General features: G+C 51.8%; 1 pseudogene; it reads right to left on the bottom strand.

Moving 5' to 3' along the window:
• Positions 1-14: 14 nt before the first annotated feature.
• Positions 15-3,679, bottom strand: LOC120710163 (annotated as a pseudogene).
• Between the last annotated feature and the right edge of the window lie 12,391 nt (positions 3,680-16,070).

Genomic DNA, 16,070 nt, shown 5'->3' with positions numbered 1-16,070 from the left:
GGTCTATTCTACTTCTACCAACACAGCACCAGGTGATCCCCGTCTCTTAGCACGACGATGTCGTCCACCTCGGCGCCATCGACGGTGAGCACCCTCCTCACCGCCTTCCCTAACTTCACCTCGGCCATCGACGGTGAGCACCCTCCTCACCGCCTTCTCTAACTTCACCTCGGCAATTTTCATCAACTCTTGCAGCGATTCCGGGAGGAAGATGAGCTTCCCTCCTGGACGGTTTTGAGTCTTCTCGGTGCCATCACCGGGGGACTGATCATGGATGACCACTCGTGGTCTGCTCTGACGGCGTTCGTACTGCTCGGTGCCAAGCCTGGCATCCTGGCCCCGAACAATCTTGGCGCCGTTGTGTGGCTACCTCTGAAAAATGGCGCCGTTCTGGAGCTGATCCTGCGCAAATGGGACAATGTCACACACACCAAGTTTCAGAGCCGAGCTCCTTCATTTCAGCTAGTTTTTTTTGGGTACTTACTATGGCCGTGTCGGAAAGGATCTCCCTGAAAAATGGTGCGTCCGCTACAACGTGTTCCTTCAGAGATTTGAGGTACTGAACAAAATTGGCGTGCACAGTGCCCGCATCTGCAGTGTTGGGACGGAGTATCCGCAGAAGATGGCTCTGGCCGATGCGCACGACCTCCGTGAGCCTCCTGCTCCTGACGGTGAACGGCTGCGGGATGCCAAAGATCACCCCCAGTTCCCCTGCCATGCCGTGCGGCCCGACCTTCATCACAAGCTGCAAGAGGGCAACACAGTGGATAAGAACTGTCGGACGGATCCGAGAAAGAAATATAGTGACTTCAGTATGTAACGTGATGTGATGTTCAGTGTGTCTTTGGGGTTCGAGTGGTTTACCTGTTCTCTTCCATCATCAGCAGTCGCCAACACGTCCTGAAACACAAGCAAGCAGAAGGAAACAGGGCGAACAGAGTTAGAAGGTGACGAATCTGAACTGAAGATCATTGTAGAGGGCTGCTGACAGGCGTGAGTATGTGCTTACCACTGCGCCGGACACGATGATGTAGCAGTCCGTCGAGGTCTCGTTCTGCAGGACAATGTCCGCCTTCGGGGGGAAATACTCTGCCGTCATCTCTGAAACCTGCAATTCACCCGGTTGTTTCAGTCAGTGCACAGCTAGCCACTAGGTCTCTCGGAGCACGGTGATTGCGAATGGTGGCGAAGATGTCACTGTTCAATCAGTACCAGCTGCACGACGAGGCCGTCGGAGACGCCGCGGAACAGGTATCAGCGCTGGACCGTGTCCCTGAACAGGTGCTGCGCGATCCCGGACCTGAGCGCCCTGGGCAGGTCGGACAGCAGCTGCTGCTGGGCCACTTCCCCCGTGTGGAACCTCAGCTGCGCGCTCGCCATCATCTGCTCCCTCAGCTCCGGCGGCAGCCGGTTCGCGCTCCCGAACGTCGACACCCGCCGCACCATGTCCCTCTGCAACAACAACAGCGTATGCACATCAGATCATCGAGAGCTTCGCCGCGCGCCGAATCCGGCTCTTAAATTTTTTAGTTTAAAATGTTAGGCTCTTTACCACCCCTACCTACGGCCGGGGCCGGGCTACGCCGACGCGTACCATCTCGAAGGTGTTGGTGGCGGCGTGGACGACGAGGTTGGTCATGTTGCCGATGATGTAGGAGGTGAGGCCGAGGTTGAAGAGCATGTAGCAGGTGGCGAACGCCATCTCGCCGGGGTTCACGGCGTGCAGGTCGCCGTACCCGACGGTGGCGAGCGTGGTGATGGACCAGTACACCAGTGGCGGAGCCATGTATCGGCTACTGGGCCATGGCCCCCCCCTTACCTCAGATGAAATTATGTAGGTCTAGTTGTTCGGGTCTTCAGGAGCCCACCAAGCAATCGAGGAGTCCACGGTCCAGGCATCTGGTCCAGGAAAAGCAGCGGCAACGAGTTCCTGAATGCGTCCGTAGCTTGCTCCTTGCTGCCTCGCTGCCCGCGGCCTCAGCGGTCGGCGCGCAGCAACGCGGCAAGCTAGACTGCTAGAAGGTTGGTCCCGGTCATCGCTGCCCTCTGTGACTTCCGCGGCTCCGCGCTAGTCGGCGGCTCCGCGCTCTCCGGCTATCCGACGGTGCCGACAGGCTCGTGCTGGTGCTGCAGTCTGGCTCCAGGTAACTGGTAGGTTTGCGAACGAGCCAGTGGCTCAGTGGTAGCGCTTGCAGTGGGGAGGCTGCTCACCCAGATTCGAACTCGGTCGGGGCGTCCTGGGTGTCGCACGAACCCGGTCGGGGCGTCCTGGGTGTCGCACGGGGATTTAATTCCCAGAGGGGCAGAGGGGTAGTGGGGCTCGGGTGTGCGTGTGTGTGGTGCGTGTGTGAGCCCCCCTAGGCGCGTCCCAGATTTTTGGGCAGCCCACCTGCGTTTGAGCGCGCGGTCGATGTGGGTGTCCATATGATTTCTTAAATGATTCCTCAGTGCTCCTGGGTGTTTTTTTTAAAAAAAAAAGATGGTAGGTTTGGTTTCTTTCTCCAAGTGTTTCTCTTTTTTTTCTCCCAAATTCTTCTATTTCTAGATTATACAAGCCAGAAGTGGCTTTTGCCTATTGGGATGCTATTTTGTTGTTGATTTGACATAATTGTTGATTTATTTCTTTGGTACTTGTATACATATTGATTCACATTCTACAAATTGGCCCCCTCTACTATTTGGTGCAAGCTCCGCCACTGCAGTACACCGCGTACGTGTAGCCGACCCAGACGCTGCGGTCCGTGAAGTCGCGCACCTGGCTTGCCCAGCCACGTGCGCTCCTTGTCCTGGTGGTGGAACGCCATCCACAGGAAGATGCACGCCGACGAGTGCAGCGCGAACAGCGTCACGCCGATGAGCTTCACGACCCTGGTGTAGAAGTAGTTGAATCTGATGTCCTTCTCCAATCTGCAAAGACAACATGATCGATCATAATGCAGCATACTAATAGCAATGAGTATTTCTGAAAGTAATTGCTTCTGAATTATCAAAAAACATACTGCATTGATAATTCTTGGGATCGATCGATGGAGGGGGTACCTTGCGAAGAGCTTGCTGACGCGCCGCAGCCGCCACAGGCGGAGAAGGTTGAGGTACCTGAACCCGGTGCTCCTGCCGCTGACCAGCCGGTAGATGATGTGGAACGGGACCGTCGACGCCACCTCCATGGCGAACCAGGGCCGCCTCAGGCACCTCGCGGCGATCTTCCTGCGGTCGTCGACAAAGAGGTTGGCGGACCTGTCGAAGTAGGCGACAGAGAAGGAGGCGGCGATGTCGACGGCGAAGAAGGCGTCGGCGACCAGGTCCGCGACGAGGAGCGGCGTGGTGGCGGCCCGCTCGAGGGCCAGCTCGAACGGCGACGCCCACGCCGAGTACAGCACCAGCACGATCAGGAACCCGTTCCACCACCTGGGAGCAGAGAGACAGAGAGACCCGGCCAGCAGCGCGTGCCGACACGTCAGCTCGTCTTGCGTGGATCCAGACGTCCACGTGCGCGCGCAGGGCGTATTATAACACGAGACGTGTACCTGTAGCGGCAGTCGTAAGGGTTGATGATGTTCTCGACGGAAGGAGGGAACGGCTCGCCGAACGCCGGGAGAAGCTCGCCGGAGACGCCGCGGCGGCCGTTGCTCGCGGCCGGCAGCGTCCAGCTCTCTCCCGCCGCCTCCGGTCTTGCCATGCTACTACCTGCTGGCAACTTCTTCTATCACCTGAAAACCTTGGCCTCTGACTCTGAGACAGAGAACCACACGGGGCGGCAAGGATCAGTGTAGAGTTCATAGGATCTACTAGGTACTAATATTGAGATGATGGATGCACAAAAGCAATGGAACAGTGCTGCATTTCTGTGCCTGGCCTCGAAATAATTCAGCCACTTTAGCACCGGCGGCGGAGACCATGGTCTGACTAAACACGGCGATAATATTTGTTTTAAACAATGATTGGGTCCGGACGAGTTAAAAGGCAGGCCATAGAGATTTATCCAGATAGCTAGTCTGTCCGTAGGCCTGACTAGCGAGTTCTAATGCCCGGCTTGATGGCCACTTATTTCTTTCAGACCTAAATGAATGCATGCTTAATGTACAGAAAGAAAACATTGGAGACGATCGAGATGGAGAAGCATCGATCTGTTGCTCCTGAACTCTCTCGTCGCAAGAAACGGGAGGACCCCAAAAGATTCAATTCAAGGGCATGCATCATCAACCATGCGCAGATTAATTCGCATCGGTTACATACTGACGCATACTCTCTCTCTCCATCCCAAGAAAAAAAAGGTTCACTTCTAAATGTATGCTAACTGAATTTACAGAGAAGACTGAAGAGTAGTGCACACCTGCAGCTGCTAGCTAATGGATGACGCTGTCGATGGAGGCTGGACGAGGAAGACGACGAGAGGTACAGGAAGTGCCTCGAGCCCAGTTATACAGATCTCCAGGAAGTCAAGGATAGGGAAACCTGGGTCGTTTATTTGGCAGCAAGACGAGCGCAGGCCTGGTCTCAGATTTCCCACCCGGCAAGAATACGGAAACTTCGGATCGATCTCTGTCGTCAGGCCCAAGCCGACGCTCTGCGCCTTCCTCCATGAACACCGAGTAGGATTCCTTTACTGTTGCGTTTCAGGATCGGGTAATAATTAAGCGCGGCACCTGCGTGGCTGCGTCGGATTGGAGAGTATTGATCGCTCCCGGATTTCCTACTCGTATTCTCTTTCCCGTTCCGACACGGGATAGGCACCCTTATGGTAGCTCTCTCATCCACGCGCCGCTACCAACGTACAAGGTGATCGGTGGAGCCATGGCGGCGGCCTGAGACAACCGTTGCCGGCCGGCCGGCCTCGTCAAGGCCCCGGCAGCCAATGGGGCGACGGGGCCCTGACGCTGCAGCTAGCCTCTCACGACAGCACGCCGCGCGCTTCGGCACCAGACCCTGCTCCCGCCGGGAATGCGCTCGGAAGCTGGAGCGACGCCGGCGCCATTGGTCAAGCTGTGCGCACCGGCCGGGGAAACGCAGCGAGGACGGTAAATGGAATACCGACCGGGGCGGACGGTATTTCATTTACCGTCCACCCCGGGTTTGCGCTGACCGTTCGATCAGTCGTGCGCGGCTCAGATTGATCTGGACAAAGGGCGCCGGGGACATTCATGTCGTTTCCGCCTGCGTGCGGGCCCACGTGGCAGTGTAACAGGAGGAAGACGCCATTGCCGGCCATCCGGAGCACCCGGCTGCGGGGGAGAAGAAGGGCCTTGGGAATGAGGCGATTGGCAAAACCAAACGAGAATGCCTGGGGTCTCCTGCGGTGGCGGTTTCGACGCCGAGGGTGTAGAGGGCTAGGTACATGGGCATAGCCGCATGGCCGGCTATCAACGGGCACGGGCCGGCAGCGCCGCCGCCGGCGGCGGCACCAGGCGGAACGACATTGGGTACGAAGAACTCCGCCGGCGCCGGGGGCAGGAAGCGCTGTCCGGTTGTTGTTTCAGCGCGCCACCCGGACGCCAGGCGCTAGGGATCGAGAGTCGCGAAGGACGCATTTGCCACCGGCACTCGAGCACGTACGATCGTGCCATGGTGGAGCGCCGTGGTTGTGGAGGAGGAAGAGGAGGGCGAGCCCGGCCGCCATCGCGTGGATGCATGCGCGCATGATTGGAGAGGAGCTAGCAAGCGCGCCACGGACCATCGATGGCGGCGGCGCTTTGCTGCAGGAGTGTGGAGAATCATCTCAGCGACAGCGAGCAGATCCAGCGTGACTTGGGCGGCCGCCCACCGCAGGCACCGCCCACCAGCCGTAACGACGAGGTCTTCAGGCTTCAGAGAACGGTCGCCGGTGGATCCTTGAATTCGGTTGTTTGATGCTGATTTGGACCTGTATATGATGCACGCACAGTGGGGGAAAAAAAGAATTCAGTTTGATGAAATGGGTACCAAATTATGGCCGGCGCGTTAGTTTGAAATTTCCTTCTGCCTTTTGCCATGGTGCTACGTACTGTTGCACTTTCTGCGATCTGAAACAAACGGTTCAGGTTTAGGGGAACACCGGGAGACGAACAATCCCCACCTGAATCAACCTCCATAGACGCCGGCTAGCTGGTGACGGAAAGTTTGAAGTCACAAGGCATTGATGCAGGCGCGGGTTGTAAGGCTGCCGGTCAGCTAGTTATTGTTGAAATAAATAAAGAACTTCTCTGAAATGTGGCCATGGAAATTCGATTTACCGGCCAGGTCGTGACTTAAAGGAGGCAGCACTGTAATAATCATATCACAGAATCCCACCAACTCAATTGTTTTCTGAATATACGTGGATCCTAGTGAGACTTGAAACTACTCCAAACACGATTCAAATGTAAACAAGAGTATCCGTCTTTCTGTTAGTTATCGCACAGGTTTTGTTCGCGAGCAGCTGGGGATCCTGGCGGGAGCAGTCCGACCTCCGGCGAGTCTGCAGCCGCGGGCCCAGAGGAGACAGTAGTGCATGCGCTTGCTTCGTCATGCCTGCTGCGTCAGCTCAAACGCTCGGCTATTCCATGGCTCCACTCGGCTGGAACGACGGCAAGTCTGGACAAACCAGAGCCTCGCTGGAGAACAGGGGACTTAGTCGCACCAAAGCCGTCGTGCCACGTCAGGCTCCCTGGCATGCATGCGCCAGCGTGGCAGCTCGGCCGCGCCGAAACATGTGGCGTGATTTTTTATGGAGTCGCGCCACGGGATTTGGCGCGACCAAAAAGACTAATTCTTGGAAATATAAATCTACCAGAGTTATTGATAAAATATTAGATTAAAAAGGATTATGTCGGTGTCCTGACCCAGCGGGCCGGACCCAACTAGTGATGATGCTGCGTGTTCCTCGTCCCAAATATTGATGCAAGAGGCAATACAGTAACGCACGTGTTTATCCTGGTTCCGGCCGTGGAGCCGTACGTCCAGCAAAGAGGTGTGCGAGAGCACTGTACTATCTTGCACCGGGGGTGCCTATAGTAGGCGGTACAAGCGAGGCGAGAGAGGGAGGGAAGCTCCCAAGTCTTCTGCTAGAGGAGAAGTTGATTGAGGCGAGTGCCAATATCGGGGCTCAGAAGAGCGTATGTGCTCTGTGATTAGTGCTGAGCATTGTGTTCTACTGAATGGGGCGACCTCCTTAAGGGAAAGCTCGCCTCCTCCTTTTATAGACACAAGAAGGGACGGTGTACATACACAGAGGATCGCAGAAGTCGTCGTCTTCTCCCTGAATCGCGGGGGTGCAGTGGTCGAGCACTGTTGGAAGTACACTGTGGGGTATGGTGCCGGGCGTGGCAGTCGTCCTGGGCATCGTCCTTGGTCTTGCGGAGATCGTGCCGGCGTCCTGGCGGCTCCAGCGGGCGGTGTGGTCGTTGCTGTGGGGGGTACCGTCCTCCAGGCATGGCGTGACAGCGTTCTGAGGGTCCTACAAGCCAGGGTCTTGTCCTGGTCGAGGCCGGAGCCGCTTCCGAGGGTCGTGCCCATGCTGTTTGAGGGCTCCGCGGAAGGGAAAGTACGAAGGAGGTATGTGGAGTTGGCAGTATAGTAGCTGGAGCAGTGCCGAGTACGTCTTGCACTGCGTCGTAGATTCCCACAGTGTCGTCACAGCGACCGGAATGGCGGAGCAGTGACCGGAGTTGGCGGACGAGACTCCGGTCCCAGCCACTGTGGGGAATGACGGCCTGACGCCGTCTGACCCGGGCGCTGTGGAGGAGTGGTTGGCATTAATGGCTCCGTACGGCGGGCGGGTGAGTGGAAGGGCCGTTTGTCCCTTCTGTCGAGGGGTGGCCTCGAGCGAGGCGGAGACGTTCTGCTTTCTCGAGGGCAGGCTCGCTACCCTCGAGCGAGGCGGAGGCGATCCGCCTCCCTGAGGGTGGGCTTGGTACGCTCTAGCGAGGCGGAGGCGCGGGGTGCGGTCGAGGGCTTCGGCGCGGAGCCCTCGAGCGAGGCGGAGATCACCCCGCGGGTCCGAGGGGGGTACGGATGGGCCGCACTGCGTACGTAGGCCGCGTGTTGGGCTTCTTTGAGTCCTTTCCTTTCTTCCAGATTGGAAGGAGGTTGTAGGCCTTCGTGGGCCCGGTTGCGCAGAATGTGTTTGCGTTTTTAGGGCGTTTTTAGTCCCCTGATTAGGGTGCCCCTAATCATGGTACCCGACAGTAGTGTTGTCGGTCAAAACCCACCGGCGAGTAGCGACAGGCAACACGAAGAGCCGGGAGGTCGCCGGGGCGCTGGCAGGCACTGCTCCCTCATCAACGGCCCGCAATCCTGGCACACGCCGCGGCTTTTTAAGACGCGGGGCGTTCCACCTGACCTATACCCGATCAGGAAGGTGCAAACGTGTCTTCGACGATTTGCCTACATGCACAGACACATATAAACATTAGTCCGAGCCGTGGTTGGCTCCTCGGGACAACTCTTGCATCGGCTTTAAAGAACCGATCGAGTCCCGGTGTCAGATTGGATCTGCATATCCAGATGATAATGAATAAAACAAGTAATTGTAAAGCTGCTTCAATTGAATCTAACTAATCTAATCCACGACGCTAAAAGCTTCACTGCTAGATCAGAACATCCTACACGTAATTGGGCCTAATGAGCGTAATAAATAACTAAACCTTAACCAGAATAGAGGCCTAAGAACAAGCGAAAACCGATTCCCGGATCAATTCCCTATTATGACTAAGGCAAGGCATCTAATACATCACCGGATCATCCAACCCGTTTGCAAGGCCTAAACTAGCAGATATTACGACAATTCTTAAGTATAAGAACAAACAGTAACAGATTAGATCTACTAGATTAAAAGGAAGCAGGGTGTCATCTCTACATGATTAATTCCATACAACAAGAATTAGTATAAGATTAAAACATAATCGCGCAGAGATGACATGATATTCGTAGATGATAAGCAATAAAAGCACGATGAATCTACTAAAGATCATGCTACGAAAATTAGGATAACTAGCACTACTCGCCATCAAAAACGCTTCAGTACGAGTAATACCAAGGTAAAAGCAAAAACAACGCTGCCTTGATCGCAAGAAGAGATCAGGGCAGCATGGCGCTTACTTGGATGAAACCCTAGAATTAGGGGTGGCGGTGCGCCGAGAGTTGTTGTTTGCAAACGTGATGACGTTCTCTTTTTACAAATATCATAGGGTACATATTTATAGTCCGGAGACTTGGGAAATAATCTAAACTAATGTGTTCATATCGGACTCTATCTCTAACTCAATCTGAACTAAGTCTATGGATACATGGCCCACATGGTCCAAATGCTCACGCATGAGCCGATTCACAAGCCTTCCTTGATTCCTGCTTTAAGCCCAACTTAATTGCGGCCCATCAATTAACCATGTTAATTTATGGTGATAACACATGCCCCCTGGTTTTGGCAATGATAATTCCAAAACCACTCCGTGGCTTCATCTTCCCGTTAATGCCCATTAAAACACACTGCAACCGCCAAGGAAGACACAACGTCTCTGCAACTGGCTCCTCGTAGAATGTGAAACTGCCGATCCATCTTCCATTTTTTACTATTTAATCTCATCCCAAATCGACTCCTTTCACCGCAAACTCATCTTCCTCCCAAAGCCAAGTAGCGCAGAAAAACCCCAACCTTCAGTAGCCATGGCGATTTCCTCCTCCTCCGGCTCCAACTCCATCGACTATCCTTCTCCCCCTTCTTCTTCAAGCTCCTCCGCCTCCTCCCTCAACTCTATTCCTGAGAGTCGGGAACCAACGCCGGAGTACGACCCAACGGCAGCGTACGAGGCACTCGCTCCTCTGCACTGGGATGCAGAGGAGTTCGACTTCGGGATCGTCTCCGAAGACGACGAACCCCAAACCGAAGGTGAAGACCTCCGACTCCTGTTCCAGGAGGAGCCAGAAAGCAGCAGCAAGGAAGGCTTCTCTTGGGATGGAGCCGATTCCTCCTCGGAAGAGGAGATCGGCTCCCCCTCCAGTAGTGATGACCCGATAGGAGGAAACCCTTTCCAATTCCTCGGGTCCTCCGAGGAAGACAGCGAGGAAGAAAGCAGCGGCGGCGGCGGCCGGAGCAGCGATGCCGAGATCGACGGCGGCAACAGTGCCTCTGACGGCGCCAGCAACGACGACGACGACGATGACAGTGACGACGGAGATGCGCCGGCTCAAAGCCCCAAGCGCCGTAGGTACTAGGTACTTACGAGCGGTAGATGTAGGTAGTACTGTAGAAGTAGTATTGTAAAGCCGAAGGATTCTTCCGTTGTCAAATCGGCTCTTCTGTAAGAATCCAACTTTTAATGAAGCTTATTATCCCTTAATCTTGCTTGTTTGGATTGTCCCCCAAAAAGCCGATGGCACCGCATCAGGCTCCATTAATATCCAAGAGCCGATGAAATTCAAAATTGGAAGCAACCCGTATAAGAACACCACTTCCACTTTGAACCCAACTCAAAATAGATACTCCAAATCGGAGAGCAATTCGAAAATCCCACTCTATAAGTTCGAGCAAAGACTCTCCAAGCATCCAGAATTCGAATCAGAGCCCGTGGAACGTCCAAACCCTAAATCAGCAGATTTGAACCATGGCGGACTCTGCAGCTCAAGCAGCGAATTCTTCATCCGTCGATGCCGCAATCTGTGGCCTGAAGGTAATATTCAGCCTGCCCTTTTAACTTTTCTTCAGCTTGTTAAGCCTCCAACAAATTAAACTCTGAAATATAACATCATATGTAAAGTTCTGAATCTCTGAACTCCAGGTGTCAGACATCCTTCTGCCGCATCCTTCCAATCCCAAATTCTTTTGTCTTGGCCCACGAACTTATGAAAATCCCACAGATTTAATCTCCTGTGAAGCAAATAGGATACCTTTCGTAAGTCAAAACATTGATTTGAATTCTTGGGCCGACTGCTTAAGAGCCTAGCCCAATCCACCCGAAAGCTGGACTACATGGTATAGCAGAGTAGCAAAAACTCATATGTCCTTGTGGCAGTAATTGAACATAGCTGATGCACTCAGTCTATCATTATCCCCCTGGATAAAGATGAAAACCTTCTGAAAACTATCGGCTATTTCTGGTCCGATGCTCTGAACTGTTTCCTCTTTGGTCATGGACCCATGACCCCTACTCTGCTGAATGTTACCATGATCACTGGTCTTGACATTGGATCCCCTGATCCTGCAGCTCACATAATGGTAGAAGTCCCCTTTAAACTTTCATCTAAAATAGACTGCACAAACTAGAGCACTTACATGAACCAGCACATGAAAACGAAAGGTCTAGTAGGTGAAAAGGAACACACAGCCTTTCTAAATCTTTGGTTAGAATATTTCATCTTCTGTGGTTCTTCTTTAGCCCCAACCAAGAATTATCTTCCTTTGGCTTACCATCTGGCCCATGGCAACCGCACCAGCCTAGGCAAGCTTTTCCTTGGAGAAACGTACAGATGCCTCCATTTGATGACAACTAGCTTGCTCAGCCAAAGGAAACTCAGAACTGGAGGCCCTTGGTGGTTCATTCAGTTATGGGCACAACTCTACTTTCAGCATCAAATTCCAAACTTTCAGAGCCTAGCCAAGAATTCCTTCCCTGACGAGAATGACAAACCAATTAGATGCACCAGCTATGGCCAAGCTCTATTCAGCCTCCCTGGCTGTAAATTGAACTCAACAGATGCGAATCCCCTCTTCTTTCCATTCATTGAATCTGAAGCCTTTGAGAACCCAACTATCTTCAGGCTGGATAGCTTTGTCGATGACAACAGCGCTCGGTATCTATATTCTCTAATGATCCGACCTGGCTTCCTTCCTGTCGGCATAAGCACTTCCAACAGAATCATCAAAACAGGTTATGAAACCTATCAACCAGTCATAGAAGCTCATCAATTCGGCCTAGGACAAGTCCCTCCCCACTTCCATATTCACCACTTGGTGGAGAGTAGAGCCGATCTACTTGACGGTCTTACCAGTTCAAGATGCTACAGCATGTTTGGCAATCTCCACATTCCAATACCAACCGATCTATCTTTTACTTCCTCGTCAATCGCCTTTAATACTTGGTGGGAAACGTGGAAAACTCATGTATTCATAAGAGCTTTAGGCCCTCTACTGCAGCAAATTGATCCTGAATATGCAATCCCCGAGGAAGAGGTACTGAATCCATGCTCTTAGTCTTTCGAGGTCCTCTCCCACTTCTTTTGGCTAACCTTGCTCACCTTACTTGCAGCAACAAGATGGTCCAGATCCCATGACAAATAATGGGGAGCCATTCCACTTTCTCCCAACCGCCCCTGACGTTCTCTTTTGCAAGGGATCACCGCCAATGAAGAAAGTGATAATGACTGTTCGGCCAGACTCACCCCAGTCGGCCTCTAAGCGGAGACAAACCTTTGGAAGTGCTGCCCCCCCGGGTCCCAACTAAGAAAAGAAAGATCTTCACGAGACGGGTCATCAAGAAGACAGCACAACATTCCCCAAGTCCATCAGACTCCAACACCAGCCAGGCAATTAATCTCTCTGAAATTTCCTGAATTTTTTTATATATATGCACATATACTCTGGTTGATTGTAATCCTTTCTCCAGGACACAACTGAAGAAATCCTTAGCACTGGAAGCCCATCACAACAAAGAACCGATGTTCATGAAGTCAATACTGGAACAACTGAAATGCCTGAACAGCAAGAAACAACCATCGTCCAAGCAGAAATTCGCAGCGAAGAAACTGCAACAGATGACTTGACGATGGAAGCCCAACCCGGAACTCCCGATGCTCCAATAGAGGCGTGTGACGAACAAGCTGACATAATCGATGCTACTGTTGCTGCCCCATTTGAGCCGATCACACTCGGACCGACCATCACTTCTTCCCCACAACAGGTAACACCGCATAAGCCAATTTTAAATCAGCCGATGACTCTGTTGGTATGCCTTTCTCCCAAAACTAACTCTGATATCTCCACAGGGCTTCAATATTTTAGATTTGCTCTCCTTTGACCCGGCATCAATGGGTCTAATCGCCCCTGGAGCGAAGATACCACCACCACAGCAGCCGATTGACCTCACGGATCAGCTTCAACACATCAAAACTCTGCTATCTGCTCCAATCAGTACCCTGGTCAACGACTCCAGTGAAATACAGAAAGTCCTCGAGCAGATAGAAACCCAACTTCCAGAGTCACTTTGGGTCAATCTCTGGCCAGCTGGCCATCTTCCCTTCTTTTGGGCAGAGGTGAAAGTAGCGCAACAGAGGATAGAACTGAGGCATTCTCAAGTTCCTCTGAAAGCCGACATCGCTGAAAGGTGCAAGATGCTAAACCAGAAGAAGGCAACTCTGGATGCCAAAGCCATATAGCGAATACAAGGCGACTCAGCCTCCTGGAGAAAGAACTGGCAGAACTCGAACAAAAAGTCCGCACCACATAGAGACTGATCCAAGAGGAGAAAGCCTCGATTTCAAACTCCAAGCAAGAAGCCCAAGAAATAACCGAGCAAATACGGGCAGAATTTGCAGAAATCAACACCTTGAGTCAACAGATAGTAACAGGTGATGACAAAGACGACGAAGCTGTCATAGCAAGAGCCGACGCCATACGCGTAGAAGCCATCCATGCCATAGAATGATTCCTATGAAAAACATCTTAAGTCGATGGTTACACATCGGTTGCCTTGCTTCTCATACAATTTTTTCTTGCTGGCCAACTCAATGTGTTGGCCTCTCTTACATTTGCTTTTTTTTACTGGTCAACTCAACGTGTTGGCCTATCTCATTTTCTCTTTTTTTAACTGGCCAACTCAATGTGTTGGCCTATCATAATGCAGCCAGATGGATCTCATCGGCTCTTGTTAGTCGCCTTCCCACATGCTCGGAAAATACTTCTTGAGGTGTTGGCCATTAACGGCTACAGGAAACTTGACACCATCTAATTCTTCAAGCATGTATGCATTTCCAGGCAAGACCTGATCAACCTTGTATGGTCCATGCCAAGTAGGAGACCACTTACCATATTTCTTGTATTTACTTCCCAATGGTAACACTGCCTCCCAAACTAGGTCTCCAACCTGGAATTCTTTCGTCTTGACCTTTTTGTTGTATGCATGAGCAACTTTAGCCTTGTTTTCCTTGATTTTCTCAAGTGACCAAAGTCTTAGCTCTGTAAGATCCTCCACATTATCGCTCATCAGGGCTGCATACTCTTCAGCCGATAGATCATTCTAAAACTCAACACGCCTTGATCCGGCCGTGATCTCCCATGGCAACACAGCGTCTTGACCGTAGACCAGATGGTATGGTGACATCTTGATGGATCCGTGACACGAAATATGATATGCCCACAAAGCCTCTGACAACACCTCATGCCAGCGCCTAGGATGTTCATCGATCTTCCTTTTGATCAGCTTGATAAGGCTCTGGTTGGATGCTTCATCCTGTCCATTAGCTTGGGCATAATATGAGGATGATCTGATCATCTTGAACCTCGTGTCATCGGCAAACTTTCTAAATTCCTCCGATATAAAGACCGATCCTCCATCGGTCGTAATGGTCTGAGGAATCCCAAACCTATGAATGATGTGCTCTTTAACGAAACTGATCACATCTTTCAATGCCACCGACCTCATGGGTAATGTCTCCACCCATTTTGTGAAATGATCCGTAACAGCTAACACCCATTGGTGACCTTTGCTAGATGGCGGGTTAATCTGGCCAATCATATCCATGGCCCAACCCCTGAACGGCCATGGCTTAATGATAGGATTCATTACTGATGCTGGCACCATCTGAATCTTGCCAAATCTCTGACATGCCTAACATCTCTTGTAATATTTAAAGCAATCCTCAAGCATGGTAGGCCAGTAATATCCCGATCGCCTAATCAGCCATTTCATCTTATGAGCCGATTGATGAGTACCGCAGGCTCCTTCATGAACCTCATGCAAGAGCCGATTCGACTCCGAAGGCCCCAAACATTTAAGCAGCAATCCTTCCAAAGTCCTGTAGAACATGTCATCCCCTATCAGAACATACTTTATAGCTTTGTGTCTTATCCTTCTGGGTGCCCCCCGAGCCGAATCCTTCAAATAATTGAAGATATCGGCTCTCCAGTCTCCAGGTTCTAGAAACTGAACATCTACATCGACCCCATCGGCTGTTTCCTTATATCCGGAAGCCATCTGTGCCAAGTCATTGGCTTCACTGTTCAAAGTCCTTCGTATCCAGTGGAAATTAATGTACTTGAATTGTGACATCAACTCACGGCACTGCATCCATATCGGAAAAAGAGCCTCACTCTCACATTTATATTCTTCCGTGAGCTGAGAAATCACCAGTTTCGAATCCCCAAATATTTCCACTGCTTCTGCACCAGCTTCCAGGAGTAATTCCATCCCCTTGCGAACAGCCTCATACTCTACTAAATTATTGGTGCATGGAGTAGTCATCCTGATGGAAAAAGAATAAGTTGCCCCACGAGGCGATACCAAAAGAATTCCTACGCCGCACCCATCATCACAAGCCGATCCGTCAAAGAACATGGCCCAGGCACGTACAAAAAGTGCGGACACGTCAGTGTTGACCCTGTCTGCAATGAGATCCGCCAGTGCCTGCCCCTTGACTGCCTTTAAAGGTTGATATAGGATATTGAACTCTGACAATGCAAACATCCATTTTCCTAGTCGGCCTTTTAAAATAGGAGCCGACAGCATATGCTTGATGACATCCGATTTACATATGACGATCGTTTCCGCTGAGAGCAAAATATGTTGAAGCTTTGTACATGTAAATAATAAACAAAGGCAAAGCTTTTCAATCTTAGGGTACCTGGTCTCGGCGTTCAACATGCGCCTGCTAAGGTAGAAGACAACCCTCTCCTGGCCGTCATGTTTCTGAATCAGAACCGAGGCGATGGAAGTGTCACCCACGGACAAGTACACGTAGAAAGACCTGTCCTGTCGAGGTGGAACCAAAACTGGAGGCTTCGATAAGTATTCCTTGATTTCGTCGAAAGCTTGCTGCTGCTCTGCCCCCCAATGAAATTTATCCTCGGACTTGATCTTCACCAGACCTATGAACGGCTCGATACGCCCAGACAGATTGGAGATAAA

This window comes from Panicum virgatum, chromosome 5K, assembly GCF_016808335.1.
Source record: "Panicum virgatum strain AP13 chromosome 5K, P.virgatum_v5, whole genome shotgun sequence".
Taxonomy (NCBI): domain Eukaryota; kingdom Viridiplantae; phylum Streptophyta; class Magnoliopsida; order Poales; family Poaceae; genus Panicum; species Panicum virgatum.
The sequence above is the reverse complement of the archived record's forward strand: the minus strand, read 5'-3'. Positions and strand labels throughout refer to the sequence as shown.